The sequence below is a fragment of the Lampetra planeri genome, chromosome 1 (genome assembly GCF_965212315.1).
Source record: "Lampetra planeri chromosome 1, kcLamPlan1.2.h2, whole genome shotgun sequence".
Taxonomy (NCBI): Eukaryota; Metazoa; Chordata; class Hyperoartia; order Petromyzontiformes; family Petromyzontidae; genus Lampetra; species Lampetra planeri.
Window position 1 is genome coordinate 22,839,129 of NC_136107.1, and position 20,131 is coordinate 22,859,259.

At 43.5% G+C, this 20,131-nt stretch overlaps 1 protein-coding gene across 4 annotated transcripts in view; it reads left to right on the forward strand.

Moving 5' to 3' along the window:
- The first annotated feature begins 1,655 nt into the window (after positions 1-1,655).
- LOC144720321 (protein PALS2-like) overlaps positions 1,656-20,131 on the forward strand; it is a 155,454-nt gene continuing 136,978 nt past the window's right edge. For all 4 annotated transcript variants that reach the window (XM_078596987.1, XM_078597016.1, XM_078596996.1 and 1 more), the window contains exon 1: positions 1,656-1,923. The gene's annotated coding sequence lies outside the window, so the exon portion shown is untranslated. The remainder of the gene's footprint in view (positions 1,924-20,131) is intronic.

The following is a 20,131-nucleotide window of genomic DNA, read 5'->3' on the forward strand; positions in this document are numbered from 1 at the left end:
TAGGATGTGTAGGAAGATGCTACTGACTATTGTATGTAGGGTGTGTAGGCAGATGCTACTAACTCTATTGTATGTAGGATGTGTAGGCAGATGCTACTGACTATTGTATGTAGGGTGTGTAGGCAGATGCTACTGACTATTGTATGTAGGGTGTGTAGGCATAAATACCTACAGAATGTCTTTCTTTTTGTGAGGGGGGGATTTATTTTTTGTAAACCTGTTGGATCAACTTTTTACCCCCACATCTGGGGGGGGGCGGGGTCCACTTTATATACCCTTTTCATTCAGGGCTTCTGAAAGGCTCTTTTAATTTAGTTGACAAAGCAATGGCCTTTTGTGTGAAGTATGGTCTTCCTGTTTTGCACAGATTTTCTCCCATAGTAGAAAAACCCCACATAAAATGTAATTGCTATGGGCCAAATGTCGCAATGCTGAAAACAACATATATCTGCAAATTACTCAAGTGGGATTACCATGTGTGCAATACTGCTGGCTACTGTAGAAATTTGGCAGGATCCTTCCCGAGTCTTTGTAAACAAGCGTAATAAAAAACAAAATTACCAGAAAGGGCAGATGAGTTTTTTTGGTAGTTATTCAGTGACATTCGACGGTATCTTTATTGAACTGGAAACTAAAGCAATATTTCTACACATTTAAAAACATATTAAAATGTCCTGTCGACTTATTCCTGCCACCAGCCCGGAACATTTGCATTTTTATACTCAACAGATTCTATAGTGAACACGTGCTTAGAACAGACTCCCTATTTAAGGCAGTCACTGTTGCACAAGTGATCAACAAACGGGCGTCTATTCAGAAGGACACCGTATGCAGTGTTGACTGGGGGAGGCTGTTAGATAAATATCCACGTGTCCAGCTACTGGACCCAGCGATGGGCACGTGTGCACAGTACCCTGGAGGAGGCTGGCACCAGGAAAGCTGTCTCTGTGCCAGGAGACAACCCCAGCAAACGTGAGCGAGGAAACAACCGTATAGAATATTATAGACTGTATATAGGGGCCGTCCATAAATTACGTCACGCACTTGGGGGGGGTCAGACATTTGTGACGATGTGTGACGTGGGGGGGGTGTTTGAGAAATGTGACGTCACATCAAAATGCGCAACTTTAAATAAATATAGTCAACACGTTCTACTTAATTAAATAGACTTTTAAATAAATGTTTTCTCCTGCAACATCAGAATGCAGCGGCACATTAAATACGCACTACAATGACAATAGTTTAAAGCGATTTGAAGCATGTTTTATTTTGGGGGGGGGGGGGGCAGAGCTTTGTGACGTCATATTTGAGGGGGGGGTCTGACTTTTTGTGATGCTGCGTGACGAGGGGGGGGGGTCAAAAATCGTCCAAAATAGCGTGACGTCATTTATGTACGATCCCATAGCACACACGGGGAGCACGAGGTCCTCTGCACGGGGGCAAGCGGGTTCGCCTTGATCCCACATCATGAATATTCATCTCTCTGCGTGGCCAGCCGAATGAATATTCATTAATCAGCCCAACCCACCTCATGAATATTAACGATTAAAGAGGTGGGGCTAGGGACATCTCGGCCATTGGATCGCCAATCCCGGCAAGGGGGCGTGGTCGCGCGCGGTGATTGACAGGTGCGCGCAGCGCAGGACGTCCCCCACTCGTCCCCATCCCGGCCGAGTGAGCGGGCGACTGGCGCGGGCACTTGGGCCGCGCGGAGGAGGAGTGAGAAGTCTTCGGGCTCCGCGTCCGTCTGTATCCCCCTCCGCTGTCCCCTAGACGCCCCCACCTCGACAAGTAACAACAGAAGACCTCGTTGTGAGCGCAAGACGGGCAAAGCCGCCGCATAAGGCTGCGAGAGCGGGCAGGCGTGTGGACACCTCCACATCCCCCCCCAACCACAACCCTCCCGTGGGTTACTGCCAAACCGTGAGTGTGACACCGAGCCCACGCTGACAAAACACGAGCGCGCTTCGTCCTCCGCAGGCAGCAGCAGAAGCAGCAGCAGTGGCAGCTGCGACTGCAGTCGAGCGCTCCTTTTAAACACCCCCGGGGCGGCGCGGCGCGGCGCGACTGCGGCAATAAGGAGAAAGGATCCCGGTCCCACTTTCTCCGCCGCGCAGCTGATCGCTCGCTCGCCGCCGCGGCGGGGTCACGTGACGAGGGGTGGCTGTGTTGGGTGGGGGGGGTCGCGTTGTGGGGGGGGGGGGGTCGCGTTGGGGGGGGTGGGGTCGCGTTGGGGGGGATGGGGTCGCGTTGGGGGGGGGTGGGGTCGCGTTGGGGGGGGGTGGGGTCACGTTGGGGGGGGGGTGGGGTCACGTTGTGTGTGTGTGGGGGGGGTCGCGTTGGGGAGGTGGGGTCGCGTTGGGGAGGTGGGGTCGCGTTGGGCGGGGGTCGCGTTGGGGGGGGGTGGGGTCACGTTGTGTGTGTGTGGGGGGGGTCGCGTTGGGGGGGCGGGGGTCGCGTTGGGGGGGTGGGGTCGCGTTGGGGGGGGGGGTCGCGTTGGGGGGGGGGGTCACGTGTGTGTGTGTGGGGGGGTCGCGTTGGGGGGGGGGGTCGCGTTGGGGGGGGGGGTCGCGTTGGGGGGGGTGGGGTCGCGTTGGGGGGGTGGGGTCGCGTTGGGGGGGGGGGGAGGTGAGGTCACGTTGTGTGTGTGTGGGGGGGGTCGCGTTGGGGGGGGTGGGGTCACGTTGTGTGTGTGTGGGGGGGTCACGTTGTTTGTGTGTGGGGGGGTCACGTTGTTTGTGTGTGGGGGGGGTCGCGTTGTTTGTGTGTGGGGGGGTCGCGTTGGGGGGGGGGTGGGGTCACGTGTGTGTGGGGGGGTCGCGTTGGGGGGGGGTGGGGTCACGTTGTGTTTGTGTGGGGGGGGTGGCGTTGGGGGGGGGTGGGGTCACGTTGTGTGTGTGTGGGGGGGGTCGCGTTGGGGGGGGGGTGGGGTCACGTTGTGTGTGTGTGGGGGGGTCGCGTTGGGGGGGGGGTGGGGTCACGTTGTGTGTGTGTGGGGGGGTCGCGTTGGGGGGTGGGGTCACGTTGTGTGTGTGTGGGGGGGGTCGCGTTGGGGGGTGGGGGGGTCGCGTTGGGGGGGGGGGGGGTGGGGTCACGTTGTGTGTGTGTGGGGGGGTCGCGTTGGGGGGTGGGGTCACGTTGTGTGTGTGTGGGGGGGTCGCGTTGGGGGGGGTGGGGTCGCGTTGGGGGGGGTGGGGTCGCGTTGGGGGGGGTGGGGTCGCGTTGGGGGGGGTGGGGTCGCGTTGTGTGTGGGGGGGGTCGGGGAGGTCGCTCTTCGACCCCCCCCCCCCAGTGTCACGTGACCAAGGTCTGAAACTTCGGGGGGAGGAATCGGGGGAGGGGATCACGTGACTGCGTTCTAGAGGGGGGTGGGGTGGGGGTCAAATCGTCTTGCGCTGTCGCAGAGATCAAGTGAATCCGCGACTGAATGAGTGATGCAGCATTATGCTGATGCAGAAGGAACGCAGTTCGGCGTCAAGGGGCGGCCTAACGTGGGGCCCTTTTTTAAATCCACAAATCGTCTCTTTAGAGCCAGAAAATCACGCGCGATCCGCAAATCGTCGGTTTCGCAGTCCAGAAAATCACGTGACAGGTAACAAAAAAATGAATTGTATTCAAAATTAAATAATAGCATATGTTATTATTTATTTTTTCTTTTTACGTGACTTTACCGAAAGAAGCAGAGAGTAATTCCATACATGTACGAAAGCTCCAAATAAATTTTGTATTCAAAATATCACTGCTTTGATCCGTGCTCGAACACGTGTTTTGCTCCATACATGGGCCTACAATAATTAACATAATTGATCATTCTGTCGCGGATCTATTTTATTTATCCTGTTCCAGCGCGACTGTTCTGTAGGAGGATCCTCGTGGGGTTGGCCGCGGGAAGGGCTTCATTGTGATGGCCGAGTTCTAGAACACGTGCGCGTGAACCAGGAGGTTGGAAGACGATTTTGAAGAGTCAAAATACGTATTCACTCGATTGTGCAGAATATCACCTTTACATCCATCAGAAAACACATGTATGAGTTATGTTCCAGCTGCCTATATGTGTTTTCTTGAGATGTCAGTCATACATAACAGCGTTGTATTCTCCTTAAACAATGTGCATCCAATATACTACAGAGGCTGTCAATGCTGGGCAGGCCCACGTATTTTATTGGCTGATAAGAAACAATCTGTGTGTGGGGTCTGGGCTGTTAGCTTGCACCATTATAGCCATGGTGTTGCGTTGGGTGTTACTCCCTGTACGCCAATAGCCCCAAACAAGTCCACATCCTATGGCGGAAGTGAAAATGCATTGGGCCATGGTAATTATTTCGCAAAGTGGTAATTATTTCATAGTTCCTGGAAAGAATATGAGCTGAGATGACCAACATTCAGGCTTTTAAGTCAGGACCTGAAGACGGAGAGCTGTGCACGATTTCATTCTGCCACTCGGTTGGATTTTAGAGCTGTCGGGTTCGAGTTACAGCTAGAGTGACATCTTGCCCGGGTCAGGAACGCACGGCTTGTGGCTGCAGCCAGTGTGCTGGTGTTGGAGTGTGCCACCCGGGCTGAGGATTTGTCTCACCTCCTGAGCAGGAGGGGAATGACACAGTGTTGGGTCTCTTGGTCTCTCAACTACACTGCAAGAGCCACTTTCAGACGAAGTTGTACGGCATTTGTACACATGGACTGGTTTAAAATACATTTATGTACCTGACTGCGATGGAATGCCCACAGCTCCGTTAAAGATTCAAAGTTTTACTTGATCTGAAAATATGATTCATACGTACTATGTACATGTATGTATGTTGACCTTCTTTTGCACCGTACGCAGCCAACCGTGGTATGATTACTTATCAACCACAATTTTGAATTATAAAGCATATAGCATTATTATAAAGCATTATGGCAAGCATAATATGCAGTGCTGAGTTCATTAGTTATACACAATTCAGGCTTTGTTCTGAAATAAAAATAATAAAAACATTGTGTCAAATACAATACTATACTCTTCGGCAACATACTCTTAATTGTGTTGTATAGTACTTATTGACACCCAGGAGACTTGTAGAGCCAGACGGAGACGAGGGTTCTTACTTATGGCTGATTGCCGTTTATTCACACTCTGTTACACACTCTTCTACACTCTGCACTCTCTACACTCGACGCTTACACCCGTTATGGCGCCCGTCAGAACTCTGTCCTTTTACGCGGACATCCCTCGGCTATCTATGCCCTAGTGTACGACTTCCCTTATGTCTACCCCCTCGTCTGCCCCGGGCGGGGGCTCACCCATCACCGCCTGGCGACGAGGTGAGACCTTAACTTGGAGGTTGTGGCAAGCAACACTCATAGATGCAGAAACTCCACCCTGCAGACACACCTTTGCCATTGGGCGTGTGTTGACTTAACCACCAACTCCTTTAAGTGGCTGGACTAGTCAAATAATTGCGTATTATAGCAAATAGCGAACGTTTATGCTGGTATTGTATACTGAAAATATAGACAGTTTTAATCTGCATGCGAGTTTACCATATATGTCATGACCTGCAGTCTTTTTTGTATATACTGTACATACTATGGAATATGAAGCATACAAATACTGTACTGTTTTGCATGTGTATTGTGTCATAGTCAAATGTGTTTCGAGATGCAGCTCTACATTCCAGTATAAGCTGGGGAACAGGGTCTTGTGACCTTGATAAGAGTTGTTTGCCTTTGGTATAAAAATGTATGCAAACGCATTCCTTTTTAACGTGGCTGAACCTGTTGGAAGTTTTTTTTTGTTCCCACTTTCAATAATTAAACATGCCCTCTCTGGCAATGGTGAGGTGTGTTAGACAGTGGGTATTTTGTAGAGCTTTAAAAGGGTAAAACTAAAAACTCTTGTTGAAGATTAGTATTGGGTGGTTGCATTCATTGTAATTAGTTGGTTACATTTCATACTCATTTAAAGGCGTTTACTAATACAGTATGTTCCTTGAAAATCACTTTCACTGAATGTGTTCAGTCATGGTTTTCACGTCACTGTTGACAACTCCCCAGGATTAATTGCATACGATCGGTAAAAAAAGTACAAGTAAATATGCATCCGCAGCTGGTGTCTCGTGCTCATGCACGAGTAATCTTGGTGTGCTTATAACCTCCCGATGCAGTCCATTTGCAGACAACACAACAGATATTTCAGAGAACTGTGGCTTATTGAAGAATCGTTTGCTAAACTCAACATGGTGTGCACATTTCTTATTTACGTACGTTTATAAGTATATTGACTTTTAATAAAATATTTGTACATGTTACTTTCTTCTGAAGTGATAAACTAAAGGTAGATGTTTGTATATACATGGTGTAACTAGTTAGTGGTATGTGTGTGCTTTCAGTGTATGTTATCTGGTTGTTGCTTTGCTAAACACAAGTGGCCCCCATCATGCAAACCTAGTGTGGTTTAAGTAGTCAATTTGGAATTCATTGGTGAAATTAGAGACAGTTATAGTTTTTGAATGCCTCAATCCATTAACTTCAATTTCCATTTAGGTTTGGCTTGTATGTGATGTCTGTCCTTCATGCACTGGTACAATGCTGCCCTTTTAAACAAATGATTATGTTTTTTTTTGCAGCTTTATCTCTTCCATTTATTTATGTGTTCCCCAGGGCACTGTCCTAGGCTACCGCTTATTCAGTACAGTGGATAATTGGCCTTCCGTGAGCATTAAAACACTGTCACACATCATTGTTCGTCCACACCATTGCATTACTGTATACGCATCGTCGGTTTATTTCACATGAGTTTCTGTTTATCTTATTGTGTAGTGGCAAATTCAGACAAGTTGCCTTGATCGCAAATTCTAGGTAGCTTTTAATTATTGGTGATGCGTGCCTTGGTATTTTATGATTTACTTCAATGCATATCCTGCGGGGAATTTACTGAATCAATTTGGCACAGCTATTTTGTGACCAAAAAATTCCGATCTTGCTGTCTACCGTGCATATTAATAAAATGTACAATTCTAACCAACTGATAAGAGTAGACCTACACTAACACACGAATGCATACATTTTTGCATAGAAAATTCTATATTTTCTTCAAATACAGAAGAAATGGATTCCCAATTCGTTTTTTTCAATAAAATACGTTTATTATAGCCATCTCCAAAAAATGTCATATTTTATGACATTTCGAGTGATACCGTACTGGAAAGCAAGTGTGGAAATGTTTTTGTACACTGCCATCTGAAGCATTTGAGAAGAAATGTTCAGAACACCAAATGCGTTCCATAAATAATACGACCTCTGAGAGCGGGGACCTACTTGCTCTGGATTTGAAGCTTGATGTCGTTCATAAGCAAGATGGATTGCTTGCACACTGTGGTAGCTACCATGTTGGTCTTCCAGCTATTTTGGTGTTTGTGCAGCAAAAGCAGGTACTCCTCTGCCATCCTGCAATATCTGTTGTCAGAATATATTTTTAAATATCTATATTAATGACCCTGGCCACTCTTTAATGCACTTTGAATCCAGGCTTGCAATGGTTACCTCTAAATTGTATTTCTCCATTTCTCCGCTAGAGAGTGCATGGTATATGGTGTAGGATTGCCTCTGTGTAAACCAATGCAGAGGTATGATAATAGGTGTTTCCCCTTTTCAACGGTTTTACTGAACTTGATTCCTCTGGTTGTCGTGGTCAAATCTTGTAATCAAAAATTTGTCCACTTCCCGTTGCCCAATCAATTCCACATTTTGCACACGTACTGAGATCCAGTGACAATGCATGTCTGTATCAAAATTGGCATCAGTTAATAAACAGATTTGCTACTTTAAAGCAATTTATATTTTGTATGGACGCCTTATTATTTCTATATTTGTGTAGGTAAAAAATGTCGTGTTCCCTAAACTGGAATCGGCTTGCACAAAAAGCAGGTGCTGTCTCAGGCACCATTGACGTACTTCTCGACCGTGAGTTAAACGAAGTTGTTGAATAAAACCATTGTTTTTAAATATTTTTTTTAAAAGGAGTTCATTAGTTATTATGGAAACAAAACAGGTGTTAAGATGTTAAAACAGCAAACTGAAAACTTTTACAAGGAATCATGTCTGCATTCACCACAATGCTTGTGGTCAGAATGTAAACAAAAAACATACTCTGATAATATATGAATTGTCCTTGAAACTGATTCGTCCACACCAGAGACAGCTTTCTTTTGAGCCTTGTCTCAAACAGTGTTAGACCAGAGGACGCCAAAAGGCGTACAGCCCAAAGACAATGCACTATCAGCAACGTCGTGAAGTATGGTTAAATAACCCTCATTCAAACAATTACATTGCGAATGGAAAAGATTACCTAAGGATTCAATGTATAAATATACTACAGAGTATACCTTATGTGTAAAGGTGGAATCTCCACATGCCCTTGGCATTAGGGGAGGCCCTAATCCAGCAGTGGTTTAACAACGGACTGAACATACATATTGCATTGCCACATTCACAAATTCATATCTTGACCACATTTCAAAATATATATTAAAGCCATTTTCTATTATTTTCCATATTTTACTCACATTTAGCCAATATCCTGTTAGTCTTGCAGGTGATTATTATGCATCTTATGTTCAGCAGCATTCTTTTATTGTTCATTATAGTATTTTTTTTTGTTATCAAACAATACAATTACATTTTTATTACATGTTGTGGTCAGAACTACAAACGTTCACATATACAGCTTATCCAGCTATCTGCCACTGAAGGTTAACATATTCTTTTAATTACAGTTTTTTCCCTCCTTGTTGCATTTTCTAGTCTCCACAGATGAATATTGCATAAAATTTGCACAAAAAGAGTGGGATGTTCTCATGGAAGAAAGTGTTTTTATGAATGACTTAGTATGCATATGGATGCCATTATACCAGATAAGATGCAGAAATTAATCAATGATAATATTTATTTGGAAAAATCGACATGTTAAAAACTCATAACACAGAGGAGGAGAGAGACTGGCTGAGTGATGGGAAACCTCCCCATGCGGCTTCTTCCTCGCAGTTCTAATCGAACAGCTGGGGAGGTCACCGCTATTACTGACATGTGTGGCCCAGAGACGAGGATCACGTAAGTAACCCTGTGATCAGAAGCACATACTCCGTGTCCTGTGCTTGTGCACGTCGGTTAACCGTTGTCGTTTATAGACAACAGATGCGTAGACTGCACTCCAATCAATAATACTTTTTCCTATTTTATCTTGGTAGTCCATTTCTTGACTGTAGGTTTCTCCGCTGGCTCAACATTTATCCTGAGTTTTGGCAATTTCTTATGAATTGCTGAAATGTTTTGTTGAATGAACCATGTAAAAGGGGTGATAAGAGTGTGTTTTTTTACATGGCATCTCCCTTTAGATATTATAAATCAAAAAGCTTAAGACCAACTTACTGTCATTCCCAAGTTAAACCTTTAATCAGATATATACCCAATATCGTACTTTGAGTATATACATACACATGTAAACATTTCAAAACGTAATTTTTTTTTATTATAAAGGATAACAAAAATTACAGATTTTAATATGTAGCAACAAACATTATTTATTATGAGGGTTGTGTATGAAGATAAATATTTGTTAAAGAAAGTTTGCCTTTAAAAAAAAGGTATGTAAAGTTACGTTTTTTTACTCTAAGGGACCTGGATGGCTGGTAGCTTGGCAGCATATCATTACTTATTTTTGTTTGTTTACAGTAGCTACTGGAAGGAGATAGAAGACGTGCTTTGGGTTCAGCTATATCTTGAGCCAAGAGTGATTATTATTTGCGTAGAGTGGTTGAATATGTTTGGGCCTCATATGTCCTCATTTGTGCTGATGGTGAGCCCTGAGTCAACAGAGGCTATTACCCATGACCTACTTAGGTCAGGCAATATAAAGAATACACAACACGCTTCATTGATTTGCTGTTAAGGGAGATTTCATTTTCCCTCTAGAAATTATAGTACAGTTCTTCCACAGATGATCAGTTTGCTTATGAATGTTGCATAGTAAACACACTGCTATGTACGTGCATAGCCTGTGTTTAATCCATTGCTGGATGAAGGCCTCCCCATGCCGTGCAGGTTGTGGGGGGTTATTTGACCATATTTCACTGCCCTGGTCAGTGCGCATTAGTGAAAGTGAGGGAGCATGGATGTGGGAGCATAGAAATACATCAATTGAGATGATGTCACACGTTTTGTGTGTCTGCTCATTTGTAATATCACAAAAAAACTCGCCGCCTTGCCACTAATACTGCCTCATGACAATTAGCCACGATCTATCTAATGCTTGATGAAAGCCTCAGTTCTGCGGTGCCACAATATGAATAAATGGCCCCCTTTCACCAACCTGCCCTGCCGGCCGAGGCGCAGCCTCCTGGGCAGAGACGCGATCCGAGCTTTGTTGTCTTATAGCGGCCTGCTTCCTCTGCGCCTGACACGAGCGCTTCCATTGTTGTCTTCATTTATTAAACACTTCTGAGGACAGGCGCATGTTGAAAAACGTTAGAGAAACCATGGCTATGCATGGTGTTATTGTTTTAATACAGGAGGCTCATCTTATTTGCAACTGGTTATCTGCGACTCCTGTTACTTGTGGCTCAAAACAATCCGATAAAAGACCTTTTCTGTTATACATTGGTAAAAGGAGTCACCCAGGTATGGTCACTGTGGGCACGAATTTCAGCAACTGTATTATGTTGAATTCATGGTTGTTAATGCATCGATGAGTAAGAAGACAATGGTCATGATATTCATACCAGTTACTTTTGAGTCTTTCACTGAGCGCTCCCATGATCTTCGTCTGTGCTCGATCTTCCTCCGATTGCTCACATTGTATCTACCCATTTTTGGACTCACGCTGAGTGCAGTCTCCTGAGCACTAAAACACTCTTCTGCCAAGCAATAAAGCATTGTTCTACCTCAACATTCAAGGTCTCCCGCTGAACACTAACGTGGTCTCCCATCAAGCGTAGTCTCAGCCCAACATAGTATCCCACCGAGCAGAGTCTCCTGCCCATCATGCTCTCCCGCTGGGCGCAGTCTCCTGTCCATCCCACTGAGTAATAGCGTAGTAATTGATCGCTCATGCAAACGCGCTTCTGCTGATGGCTAGCGTGGCCTCTCTCTGCGCACGGTCTCCCGCAGAGCTTGGTCTGCTGCTGTGCACCAATGCCATCCTTTGCTCTGCGCATGGACCAGGAGAGAATTCGCCAATAGGATGACCACCACGGAAATGGAGAAATAAGAATTTATTCGTGTGGGACTTGTGTTCTCCCTTCATATATGCGGGGGTTCTCTGGCCACTCTGGTGTTCGCCCACTTGCCATGCAATTATTAATGGAATTAGCGAAATATGATCTTGCAAAATTCTCCTGATAAAGAGTTTTAAGATTCGTCAAGGCTTTTCCAGGTATAAATTTTTGTTTTAATTACATTGTTGTTCTTGTCTAGAGATTTTTTTCAAATGCATTTTCTTCAAATGAAACAAATGTCCATCATAGGAAGCGGTGGCTGATGGAGAACATAAATAAAATTGTTATACTTTGTCCAAATCCAGGGTGTTATCAGTTTATTCCATTTTCAGAGAATAAATTTGGTCTAGAGTTTAACATTTTCCAACACCTCTTCATTGTTACGGTTTTGCTAAGATCAGGAGGTTTCTAGCATCTTATTTACTTCCCTCCAGAGCACCTTTACATTTGTGAAACTATTTCCAGCTCATGGTACGTATCCTATGCACTGTTTTGTGAACCCTGTGGCTGCCCATGTTAAATTGATGCAGGCGTTCATTCGTAGCTCAAACTACAATGACTTATTTCCGTTGCGGCCAAAGCATCCTTACTTGTAATAAATTACAGGGCACAAATGTGTCGTGTCTAATTATATGGTGCCTGATGGAAAACATCTGGCAATGTCATGCATTAGCAGATGCATATTATTTGAATTAAATTTGGTTGACAATATATGTTGCACTGTGTATTGTCATAGAACATTCGGGATGCCTAATTATCAGCCATTTAAAGCCGTAAAACAATCTTGATTTGAAGCTTTCGTGACTGCAGGAATCCATACTCTGGTTCTTTCGGTAATGTCACGTAGATAGAAAAAATAATAGATCACGACGTTTCGATCGCCACACAAGCAATCGTCTTCAGGTGATCGAAACGTCGTGATCTATGATATTTTCTACCTACGTGACTTTACCGTAAAACAATTTTTTCACTCTAAGCTCTAGGATAAAGTATAACCACTTAATCAAATAACGCAGTTTAAAATGCATGTTCCACTGCTAATTTGATGCACATTTTTCATGTAATTCAGTACAGTACTTACCACCCATTTAAACCAAATTGGAGAAATGGTCTGATATTCCAAACATTACCCTTCTTAAAAAGAAGCCTCTAAACTTTTTAAGATGAGGACCTCGTCTCACAGTAAACTGCTACTAGAATGGTTGCATTAATATTTGTGAGTTTTGCACCAATGTTCAGTTCGAGTTTTTTGGTATTTGGCCGAATTCACACTTAACGATGTTTTGAAATGCAGATAAGTTGCTTTTATCTGAGGTGACTGATTTGGAGGCCCACAAATTACGGATCCTCTTACCCATGTATATAAGTGCAAATTAATACATGTATTTCTGCAGTAAAGCATAGATAGACGTGGATCATATGAATTGTTAATATTTATCAAGATGCTTTTTTATGTTATATAAAATGTATTTTGTGTTTAATAGTATTTTTTTCAAAACGTTTATTCTCACACTGCTATCTTACACACAACCCACACATTTCATTGTACCATTTGATGGTTTTGGAACGAGTCCATCTTCATTTGTGCTTTTATGCTGCAATAAAACAGGATTATCAGGCGTTCTTCCGATACCATGTTACCTTTAGTGTTTTTGTTGCAAATAATATGTAACCTACTGGACGCACCTGAAAACTATGGAACATCTGTGAAAACTACTGAACATCTGTGAAAAAGAGCTTAATAGCTCATTGGATTCCTCCAATATAAATACAGATTTTGATTCTGAACCTAGGTGTGTACCCGGGAGAGGAATTTCTCTTGCTTGGGAGACCAGTGTAATGGCACAATTTACAAAATTAGTACCAAGCTATGAAAATCAAAATAGTTTGTTCATGTACTGCGTGCAATAATTAAAGTCTTCACAAAATAATATTTTAAACAAATGTAGCACGTTAAGTCATCTTGTTACATATTGGTCTTGAAATATTAATATATACACATTTCACAAGGTATAACAAAGCAAATGTACAAAGCAGTCACTTCATATTGGATGTAATCTTTATTCAGCACTAGAAATATAACTTACCATGCACGAATGGCAGGTTTAAATACATATATGACTATAGCATGTCCGCTTATTCTTCACTTATGTATAAAATGAATCGGATAACTGTTTTATAAGGCCAGTAGCCATTGGATCTATTGCAATCTACCCCAGGGTCATTAAAATTCAATTTAGATGATAAAGTTATTGTTGCGGTCAATATTACAGAAAAATGTATCGTCCTGTATTTAATTTAATTCCACTTGCGTTGCAAGTTTAATTTAAAAATGGTCATGGGTTTACCAACAACCTTTGTAAAGGAACAAAATCACTGGCAGATCAATTATATTTTTCCGTGTTTTTTTTGTGTTTTTTCAAGGTACACAATTATATACACCTGGGAACAGTAGGTAAGTAGCCAGGGAGGCAGAATATTTGGGCCTGTCAAATAGTGCTTTTGAGTTCCCACATCACACGTTTAGAAAGCACAAAATATACAGATAGTCAGCCCCATGACAATGTACATGTGTAATTTAATTACCTTTTTTGGAAATATTCCCCACTGTTGAAAATCATGTATATGGTCTTTATTGGCTGCTTTACATAACAACGTAAGCGTAAATAATACCCCAGAATGTTCTTGGGTAGAAACACGATGCAAATCATTGTGACCTGTGTAAGTGGGCTCAGTGGCAAGTACTGTGACCATTACAGAAGGACCTCCGTTTAGCTCATTGAATGAACACTCAATTGAATGCAAATTTTGTAAGTGCCATAACCGTTTGAAAAATGACGGCGTGTTTTCCATTTGCAAGACCTTCGTATTAATTAGTTGGGCGTGAGTTCTGTTGGAATAACATATTTTCCCACATATGCGTGACTCATTATGCATTGCGCAGCAAACGAACCTGCTTGTGGTTGAAAATGGTGGCGTCCCCAAAGGTCAGCATGATCTCGTGCTTTTGCGTTGACTCAACTGTTATGGTTGTATGTGTAAACCACATGTTTAAATCAATTGGACTTTTACTTCAGACATCCCCGTAAGGGTAAACATTGGCCGTTTACTTCAGACATTGGCTCAGGATGGAAATTACGTTGAGATTTCCTTTTTTTAAAGATAATGTTAAAGCAAGTAGTTAAACACGTAGGCTTTTGCGACCAATATCATCCATAATACAGGTCTTTTGTGTTAAATTGCATAAATATATAAACGTGTCATTAAACCCGCCACCACCCGACACAGCCAATTAGTAAGGTTTGTTATGTAAACGGAACATGCCAATTTGTTACTAGTACAGCACACCGGTATGTTGGAGAGTAAACTAACAACATTTACAATTCACCAGTAATTACAACTAGCATCAACAGGCGTTTTGCCAGTATTTATAACTAGCATCATCAGGTGACAGCCAGATTTGTGGAGAATTTGAGTTGTCCAGGTCACTACATTTTTTTTACATCAAAATAAATTGAGTTTCATGTGTGAGCGGGGAAGGTGGCATAGGGGTAACACTTTTGGTCTCACAGCAAGGAGGACCTGGGTGCCTTTTTGTGTGGAGTTTGTATGTTCTCCCCCTGTTCTGCTTGAGTTTCCTTCAGGTTCTCTAGATCTCTCCAATAGTTAACATTATACAATGTAGTTGGTGTTGGCTAGACATCCCAAAATAGGCACCCCACTGAAAAGGAGTCTTTGAAATCAATGTATCTGTCCTGCGTAAATAACTAATACTATTTACAGACACGCTGAATTCACTATAGTGCACACCTTTTCTGGAAAGAAACAATCATGCATACAAAACACATTTTCATGCCTAATTAAAAATCCGTGTACTCTTAATTGGATTGCATGTATCATCATATGCCACAGTAGGGTCCCAGTGGTTTAGACTGAGGGTTATGACACTTCCACAAAAATGTAACAGTCATAAGAGTATTGCTTTGTAATTTACAATGTAATTGCCAAATTCCCCTTACAAAGCTTCTTTGTGTGGCCATCTGGAGAGCGACGCCCATTACGTGGTGGCAGGATTGTTATTGTGCCACCAAACAATTTGTGATGAGTCCCACCTCACCCTCTCACCCCTTGAGGGTGAACTGCAGTAAAAATATACTAGACTGTAGGTGGCGTTACATTCGAGTGTATTTTATACTTATAGTATTGAACAGGATTTTAATTTTCTTCTGATATTGCATAAACATTTACACCAACTTAATTGGTCAGAACTCTAGAGTGTGAGAAGAGATGAGCACACTACATTTTCCACACTGGATATAGATTAATTAAGGTCTCCGAAAGCTCATCTACTTCTGCTATTTTTATCAAGAAGACACAGTATATTAACATATTCCATGCTATATGAAAACATTGAAGATGGGTTAACGAGTAGTATTTTCACTTGGGTTAAGATACGACTACAGGGTGGCACCACTTCCACAAGCCATTTAAATACGGTGTTAGGGATTCATGATTTCACTTTTATTGTATTGGAAAACACAAATGGTATTAATTTGTCCAGTTGTGTTCTTGTTTAGTGCAATGATGTCACTGGCTCCTCACCGACCTTAGGAATATAACATGATGTTTATAGTCCTTTATGAAACACAAAAGTATCCTAAAGCATCTAAAAGCGAGCTTTGTTGGCTTCTAGTCGCGCTGTAAAACAATGATTGTGTAGTCAGCTCATGGTCAAAGTGGTTGCGCTCAAGGTCGTTGTTCTTAAGTTGGTCCGGTCGAACATTCTGCACGTTGGGGCCCTGTGATCTGGAAAGTGCGTGCGCTCACCGTGTATTCTCATTCGGACTTTTTTGGCAAATAGGTCACCACCGCATGTACAGCAGACCACAAGTTCCTTCGTATTGGGTTCCTTGTTGATGGCAATGCATGGCTCCGACAAATGGCAATGTGCCATAATGTATGGGCATTTGTGCAATGTTAGGTATGTGTAATGAGCGACTTCCGCGACACGTCGTGTAGAGCAGGGGTCCTCAACCCCCGGAACCAGGCCGCTCAGCAGGAGGTGAGCGGTGAGTCCACGCATGGCCCCCCCATTATTTTATTTACCACTTCCGTCCGCGCCTCCTTCCCGCCCTGCGCACTTGTCTCAGTCACAGTTTTGGTAAGCCCACAAGCTAACCCTAGCCAAAATGAGTAAAAAAACAAACGTTGCTGGAGAGTATATTCTTAGGTTTTTTCGGTAAAGTCACGTAGGTAAAACATTAAAATTAATGAAAGTAAAATAAAACAAAACAAAAGAAAAAAAAAATTCACGACGTTTCGAAGGAAACGTCGTGAATTTATTTTTTTTGTTTTATTTTACTTTCATTAATTTTAATGTTTTACCTACGTGACTTTACCGAAAAAAACCTAAGAATATGAATCATTGCAGTCACGAAAGCTTCAAATCTAGAGTTGCTGGAGAGCTTCTTTGAAAAGGGGGAAAGACCCAATGATGAACCCCCCTCCCCCAGTCCGTGAAAAAATTGTCTTCCACAAAACTGGTCCCTGGTGCCAAAAAGGTTGAGGACCGCTGGTGTAGAGGGTACTTCTTTATTCTTATACGGGCACAACACAGACCAACCTTATCTTATCACTCTCAGTACAACACTTAGATGTTACCGTCTCTACTGGCTACACACACACGGCCGATCACTCGGCGTGGTTCCACCGTCCATACTCGGCTACGCCGCTGGCTGGCGGCGTGCCGTGGAGGGTGATGGAAGCCCGCAGGAGATCTTCCACGTGGCCGGACGACGGAGAGAGATGACCGCGAGCAGCGACGCAGTACGGTCCCAAGACTCCACACACGAACCCCGGGCCCTCGTCCGCCCCCGCTTATATCTCCCCAGGCGTGGCTAGGCTCCGCCTCTGGCCATGCCCTATTGTGGAACCTTCGAGTAGGTTCCCGGAGCATCTCGGCCAATCCCGCCCATTACCATTGCCCCAGGTACCTCTACCTTTCAGATTGGATGTTGTTTTAGCGGTGCCTGTACCCGTGCTTCCCTTTTCTAGCCAGCAGGTGTCATCATGTCATTACATATGTAACATTTTCACCACTGCCTGAGAGCAGTAAATGGAGGTTAGCATCATTTATTTGAGCAGGGAACCACTTTTGGGCAGATTTCCAATTTGATAAAGCATGTAAATTTCATGAGATTTGTAGCGAAAGAATGCCAATGTCGTCTTTACGAACAAATGGGGCAAAATCGCCAAGACGATGTGTTTTACCTTTTCTGACAAGATGTAAATCTAGCCATTAGGTTTTATTTATTGCCACTTAGCACCTGGTCAACATTAATCTGCAGCGACTGCAGATGTGATTTGACCGTGTGAATCCAATCACTGTGCTGCATCACTGGATTTGCGAATAAAAAACCTGCATATCAGTAACATTCTGAAAACACTAATGTTCAATGATAAGACAATGAAGCACAACAGCTGACTGCCGCAAGTTTGAGGCGATAAGCTGAGGCTCATTGTAGATTATTGTTGAAAAATGCAACGTGTGCTGCTTATTATTTATGTTGCATTGAGACAACATCCTTTTTAACAAAAGGATTCTGTAAAAGGAAAATTTTGGTTAAATATACAGTATTGTAAAAATATGAAGCCTGGCTCAGTGGCAGATATTCTAATTGACAGGATAACAGGACCCTGCGGGGTGGGCTGGTAGGAATAATACTAATACCGGTACAGGGATATCGACCGCACACACACGCACACGCGCACACACGCGCATAAACGTACACACGCACACACACACGCACACACACCGCACGCACACACACATACATGCACGCACGCACACGCACACGTAATGAAGTTGTGTTGCTACGCTTCCAGTTCGCCGTGAATAACGATCCGAAGCCCAATAGCGCCCATTCATCACGCCGCTCGAGTGGGCCGGACACGCACACACGCACGCACACACACGCACACAGTCACACATATACACACACGCACGCACACACAGACACGCACACACGCGCATACACACGCACACACACGCACGCACGCAAACACACACGCACACACACACACGCGCAGGGGGAGCGGGCGGCCATCTTGTCGGACGGACGGACAAACGGACGCGGACGGACGGACGGACAAACGGACGCGGACGGACGGACGTACGGACAAACGGTCGGACGATATAATCTATTGGTGGTCTGGTCCACTTCGTTCCTACCAGTATAACCAACTGTCATAATCCAGCCTCACTTATACAGTGTTTTAATTACTAGCTTATTTCCGCACAGATTGAACATTTGCTGGTTACAAATGGTATAATGTAAAATTGAAAGTATCAACAGAGTCATGATGTATTTCACGCTTCACATGTTTGAAGTAAGTTATAATATGAATAATTTGTGCATGGGCCGTGATTGTTGTACCACATGATTTGTTCAATCTCAGCCACTTTACCAACTTTGAATGTGCATCAGCTCCCATCTGGTGGTGGCCTTCAGCTGTGAGAGCTTTTGAATGGGACTGTAGGTAAAACATTTAGAAAAAAAATGTAGGAAATTCCACAAACCCGTGCCTTCTGTTTAATTTTTGTCATTGCAATGCCCGCCAAGGTGTGTCCGGTGAATGGCAAATACGCGTTGAAGTTACAATGATTTTACGGCAAACTATGAACATGTACTTCATGGTACTACTTTCTTAAAAATCCTTCGCCTTCCTATGGTATTTTATATTGTCACTTAACCTTTTCCAATAATTTTAGTATTTTCTACTCCGACCTTTACAGGTGTATTGTAAATAAAATGGAATAATTTCCTTAGCAGGTTGAATGCATTGCTTACTTTTTGCTCCTTCAACCACTTATATCTGACTTTTGATGGTACTCTTCAGGAACATTACACACACACATTATCCACTGGCATGATAGAAGCTTGCCGGTATTGAACAAACATAAATACTATTGTATCTAAATCACAGATTTTATTTTTCGATTTAAAGCTTTCGTGACTGCAGGGATTCATCTTCTTGGTTCTTTCGGTAAAGTCACGTAGAAGGGAAGTAATAAAATAATAAAAATAAAACATAATAAAACAATTCTCACGACGTTTCGGCCACAACGCAAGCAGCCGTCCTCAGGTAAAAACCAGGTCTGTCGAGGCGACAGCGTCTGAATGAAACAGCACATGTGCTTGGAGCATATATATAAGCTGGGTTGGAAGGGGGGGGAAAGGGCGCCTTGACAAAAGAATATGCATATCAAGAGGAATTTAGCATATTTATGGGAAGTAGTGGGAGGAAACCCATTGACATATTTCGTTGCTTCCTCTTAGTATCTTTCACACGACGGTCAATGGTACAGTGTATAATAACAAATAGTATAACATTTATATGCTTAATACAATGCCAAGTTCTCGCAGTAGGGGGCGATAATTGCTATGTAGATTCCAATAAATTAACCTGCGGGTAATTTTTCAAATTGAGCAAATTTGGATCATGACACCGGGAAAAAATGGTCGCCTCTTGCGAATGAAATAATGGGATTTTTAACGTCTATTGTGAAGCAGACGGTAATTTAAGGCTGTTTCATGGTCAATACACCCACAGTATTAATTGGGGCAGCCGTTTGGTCAGAACCTCTGACACAAGCGGCGAACACGCTACTGCTAGGCCATGTCACCACCCTTGTAATATTTCAATATCTACACTGACAGAAAAAAATAAAGGGTGTGTTTGCCAGGAGGTTCACGGTGGTAGTCGTGAGTGGTTCCCGATGGTTATTGCTTATTTTACAAATCGGACCTGTGAAATTTGCTCCCCATTTTGTCATGGATAAGAGGAGTTAGAGAACTAGTCGACGACGACTCGGAGAC